We start from the raw sequence: 6,089 nt of genomic DNA on the forward strand, positions 1-6,089 counted from the left end.
CTCTGGGGAGGGGGGGGGTGGTTTGGTTGTTTGTGTTTGTCTTTTTTGTTTTATGACTACTCAGACTGTAAACATGGTTGGACAAAGGCTGACCGCACAGGTTCAAGAACTCCTGGCCACACCTGTGCTAACTGACTGACAGAAACAAAGGCAAAGATGCAGCCAGAGGAAAAGACATCAACCGTTCTGTTAGATGAAGATTCTGTTGGAAGATGAATGCAGATACGGTTTCCAGCCATGGTCCCTGGAGGGGGGTGTTTCTCCTGGGCCAGGTTTGTGTGGTCGCCGGGAGGCTTCCCGTGAGGGTGGGGTGCTGTTGTATGGCTGGGGGGGCCTGGCTGCCTTTTGTTTCTGTCTTCTGTGCTGTCTTTTGTTTTTCCTTCCAGGTGGTACGCGTTTAGGACTGAGTGGCTGTGTGGCTGAGTTTTCAGGACCTCACCCTGATCACCTGAGGCTGATCATGTGCAGCTCGTCAGGACTCACAGCTGTGGTACATCTACACGGATTGGAGCATGGTGGCATTTAAGTCTGGAGTACACAGTGTGTATTTGCCAGAGACTCGACCTTGTGACCAGACGGGTGAGATCGTCGTCTTGAGAGCCATCTCATTATTATGGATGCAGAGAACGTCCAGGTTTGATGCCATGGTCTGTGAAAGAGGAGGGGGTGAGGTCTCACGCTCGTCAGCACACTTCCTGAGGTACGTTAGGTTTTGTGACTAACATTTGTACAGTCAGTAAATGTGGTGTCCCTCACACCTTATTATATTGAGCTGTTATGTTAGTCGTTTAATCAGCTTCCACTGCAGTTGAGTAATGTGAACTGGGTGTTCCATGCCTGCAGAGAGGGAAGCTGATTAGTGATTAAGCCAGGAAGTGTTTGCTGTTTATGTACACCTTTGAGCGGTCTCTCTGTGTGTGGAGTGTGGACTCACATGATGGGTTCTTCTTTCACAGACTCGGTTTGTCGCGGCCACCTGGGGGTGTCGGCGGGGTCCTTGGGTCTGAACTGTTTCTGGCTCCGGACCGTTTGTGCAGCTGGGAGCGCACCGTAAATCCACCACGCCAGACCGCGCACTCATTTGTTGTCTTTTTTTCACATCACTGTTATGTCATTAAATTTTGTTATCCTTTGTACCGTGCTCTGCTTATTTTATACTGGGTCCTTCAAACGCTGGTCGGTTCTCCGTCCTGCGTCCAACACATAACAGCTGTATTGTTAGTGTGAGTAGTGATGCCGACGGCCCGAGTGCGCTTCTTTTATGACTGCAATGTAGATGCCATGCCCGCACTGTGACGCACAACACGTGCGCGATGCATTCATAATACACCCATAATACTGCCGTGATAATCGCAATGCATTGGATCCGTTTCCTCACTACATGCATTATACAACCGTGATTGTTCATCATATATTTGCTATACATTATTAATATATCCGTAATTCATACTGGGACATTTGTCATTTTTTTGGCCATTTTTGTTGCGGACGACAACGAACCCCCGTACTTTGTGTACTCAATTCATGTGCAATTAATCCTCTCCCCAGTGGGACCAGGCCCTAATATAAAGATGACTTACCACCCCCCTGCAGCACGCACTCACACCTGCTGTAAACAGGTGCTTTCAATTTGAAAAACAAAGACAGTGGCTGAAGACATTAAAACCACTAGACATTTCACTCATGGTACCAACACGAAACTTAAGTCACTCATGGTAAGAGCAATATCAGAATCAGAATCAGAAACGTTTTATTGCCATATGAGTGAACAAGTTCACAACATTAGGAAATTGCTACGGTACTTGGTGCTAACATAAAAGACAAAAAAAAAAAAATAGAGCAGTAAAACAAGTAATATATAATAAAACTTTACACTATAACAATGTTACAAAATGTACAGAATGTATGAGCTAAGATAAATAAATGGTGATGATAAATGGTGATAAATGGTGGTGATAGCAACAATGTAGAGTTCTAAAGGTTCTTGTTGAGGAGGCTAATGGCAGAGGGGAAAAAACTGTTCTTATGGTGGGAGGTTCTGGTCCGAAGGGACCATAGCCTCCTGCCTGAGGGGGGGAGGTCAAAAAGGCTATATCCAGGGTGAGAAGGATCGGCTCTGATCCGACTTGAACACCCCAATGTCCTGGAGATGTACAGGTCCTGAAGAGATGGAAGGTTGCAGCCAATCACCTTCCAATCACCAATATGAGGCTTATCTAAACACACTAAACCAATTAAGCTACAAAATACAATAAATCAATAACACTAACAACACTGTTAAAGTAACATAAACCACAATAACATTTAAAACCTCAAAACCCTGTACTCTCATGGTGCATTGCAGCACAGCATCCATTGATTATTGGTTAGCTAAAATTGCTAATTTCTCCAAAAATTTTTGCCCTGTCAACTTTCCATTTTCGCAGCGTTCTTCCATGTGAATGTGTTTGTTTGTCTGCGGGTGCCCCTGCAACAGACTGGCATCCCATATTCTTGAATTCTAACTGGAAATTGCTTATTTTTCGCTTTATACATCAGTTGAATAGTCTTAAATGAAATCCTATCATAAAGTTTTAATATCTTCAATTTAAGGAACAATGGATTGGTATGGTCCTGATACCCTGCATTGTGAATTATTCTTAATGCTCTTTTTTGAAGGATAAATAATGGTTGCACTGTAGTTTTATAGTTATTGCCCCAGACTTCAGCACAGTACGTCAAGTAAGGTGTAATCAATGCACAATGCAGAGTGTGTAGTGATTTGCCATCAAGAATGTGCTTTGCCTTATTTAATACTGCAATACTTTTGGATGTTTTCTTTTGAATATGTTGAATATGAGCTTTCCAGTTAATTCTATTATCAATAATCACACCTAACAACTTATTCTCTTTGGCACATGCTATGTTTACCCCAAGTATATTTAACTGTATATGTACATCCTTTTTGTAATTTCCAAATAACATCATTTTAGTTTTAGACCAATTTAGTGACAGTTTGTTAATATCAAACCAACTCTACAACTTTATCATTTCAGTCATTTCAGTTCTTAAATCAAATAATAATTGTTGCAAATTCTCTCCTGAAAAAAAAAAAAAAAGTTTGTGTCATCAGCAAAGAGAACCACTTTAAATACATCCCAAACTTTACATAAATCATTGATATAGAAAATAAATAATTTTGGTCCCAACACAGAGCCCTGGGGAACCCCGTAAACGATGTCCAGATACGTAGAACAGCAGTCCCCAAATTCAACAAACTGCTTCCAGTTTTGTAAACAGCTTTTAATCCATTTCAGAGCCACTCCTCTAATCCCATAGAGTTCCATCTTTTGAAATAATATGTTGTGATCAACTGTGTCAAAAGCCTTTCTTAGATCAGTAAATAAACCAATTACTAATTCCCTTTGGTCCACATATTTATTGATCTCTTCTATTACATCAAACAAAGCCAGAGCAGTGGACCTTTTCGCTCTGAACCCATACTGACTGTCGTCAAGCAAGTTGTGTCATTCAATAAATTTATCCAATCTGTTATTATAAAGTTTTTCCAATATCTTAGAAAATTGTGACAATAAAGACACTGGCCTGTAGTTAGTAAAAAGATGTTTGTCACCAGATTTGAATAGAGGAATCACTTTTGCCACTTTCATACCATTTGGGACAATTCCAGTTTGAAATGATTTATTAAATATATAAGTTATTGGTTTAGCAATTTCTGTAATTATTTGCATTACTAAGGCCATATGTACATCATCATGATCAGTTGACTTTTTGCTTTTACATGTGCTGACTACCATAATAATTTCCCTTCATCTACTGGGCCAAGAAACATTGTGTATGGATTTCTATCAATTAATTGCTGGTTTACCCAAGTAGTGTGTGGAATGTCAGCTGCCAAATTTGGTCCAACATTAGCAAAAAATGTATTCAAACTGTTCACCACTTGGTTCATGTCATATTCACCTTTCACAATCACAATAACAATGCCTAAAAACCCAGATAATGTATAACTCATGAGAGTTTTAGGCACAATATACAAAGAGTTTTATGTTGCGATGTTAATGCTGTTGTCGGGCAAGGGGAATGGGGTCTTGCCCATGCATGCTCCACCTCTTTATCCATTTATGGGTTGGCTATTTACTTATATTGAGCTATTTATAGCCACAGCAAGGCTGCTGTACACTGAAAAAAGAGAATGTTTGAACCAACTTAAAAAAAAGTGTTATAATTTGTAAAAACGTGGATGAATTAAGTTGTTTGAACTTAAGTTTGAAGGTTAAATCAACTTTAACTTACAAACTTAAGTTCAAACAACTTCATTCATTCAGGTTTTTACAAATTGTGACACTTTTTAAAGTTGGTTCAATCATTCTCTTTTTTCAGTGTAGGTTAAACCATATAGAGGAACAAATGTAAATATTCTGTTGTGCAATAAATCGTGCCCATACAGAGCCCAGTGACCAAAACCATCAGCACACCAAATTTATTATAGATGAGATCAACCCTGTAGATTTGTATAAGCATCACACACATTTTCTTCTTCTTATAAGATAAGAATAAGAATGTGTTCATACTCAACATCTCTGCTTGGTGCCACTGCACCCTTCAGTTATTACCCCCCCCCCCCCCCCCCCCAAAAAAAAAAAAAAAAAAAAAAAAAAAAAAAGACAAATGTCCAGTCACCCACCCAGACCTTTGTTTTGGTAATTATGGAGACACTTTCTTCCAGATCAAACATTGCATGGCACTCCTCCAGTGGAAGGACGTGGAATAACGCTGTGGCAAACGAACAGCTTCTTTGACAAAGGCAAACATGAACCATGGACTGTAACATACAGTGTTTGTTCACTAAACATTTAACAGGAGTTGAGCAAATCCAGCTGGAAGTGGATTCCAGGTGTGCATTCCTTATTTTGGCATCAACAAAAATATTTGCAACATTTAAAATGCTGATTGTGTAAATTCAGACAAAATTATTTAAAAGAAATGAGAGAAAGGTTTCATTGACTGATGCATTCCTCTTTGTACAAATCAAAGGTGTGTTTTCAACTTGCTTTGAAATATTCAACGTTCTAATTTTGTTTGGTTATGTCAAAGTTCAGTACTTCCAGATGAAGGCGCTGTTGAATCTGTTGTTTTTATGCCTTTTGAAGAGATACACTGCTGACAGGTGGAGGTGAGTCTCTGTGGCCTTGTGGGTGATTGTGGGCAGCATGAACTGTAGTCAGTATTCTCTTTATTGCCTTAATTATAAGACTTATAACACAAGGAACAACAGCAGGCTCACTGAGTGATTTTTTTAAAATAACATTTTATTGAATTTGCATTAACAGAATACACAAACAAACAAAGCACAAATCTTACTAAATAATGTACATAGGTTACAGTAATACAGCCCCAATTCCAGTGAAGTTGAGACGTGTAAAATGTAAATAAAAACAGAATACAATGATCCAATGATCCAAAGATACAATGCAAATCCTCTTCAACCTATATTCAATTGAATACACCACAAAGACAAGATATTTAATGTTCAAACTGATAAACTTTCTTGTTTTTGTGCAAATACTTGCTCATTTTGAAATGGATGCCTGCAACATGCTTCAAAAAAGCTGGGACAGTGGTATGTTTACCACTGTGTTACATCACCTTTCCTTCTAACAACACTCAGTAAACGTTTGAGAACTGAGGACACTAATTGTTGATGCTTTGTAAGTGGAATTCTTTCCCATTCTTGCTTGATGTACGACTTCAGTTGTTCAACAGTCCGGGGTCTCTGTTGTTGTATTTTGTACTTCATAATGCGCCACACATTTTCAACGGGAGATAGGTCTGGACTGCAGGCAGGCCAGTCTAGTACCTGCACTCTTTTACTATGACCCCACACTGTTGTAACATGTGCAGAATGTGGCTTGACATTGTCTTGCTGAAATAAGCAGGGATGTCCCCGAAAAAGACATTGCTTGAATGGCAGCATGTGTTGCTCCAAAACCTGGATGTACCTTTCAGCGTTGATGGTGCCATCACAGATGTGTAAGTTGCCTGTGCCATGGGCACTAACACACCCCCATACCATCACAGATGCTGGC

Source organism: Thalassophryne amazonica, chromosome 2 (assembly GCF_902500255.1).
Source record: "Thalassophryne amazonica chromosome 2, fThaAma1.1, whole genome shotgun sequence".
NCBI lineage: Eukaryota > Metazoa > Chordata > Actinopteri > Batrachoidiformes > Batrachoididae > Thalassophryne > Thalassophryne amazonica.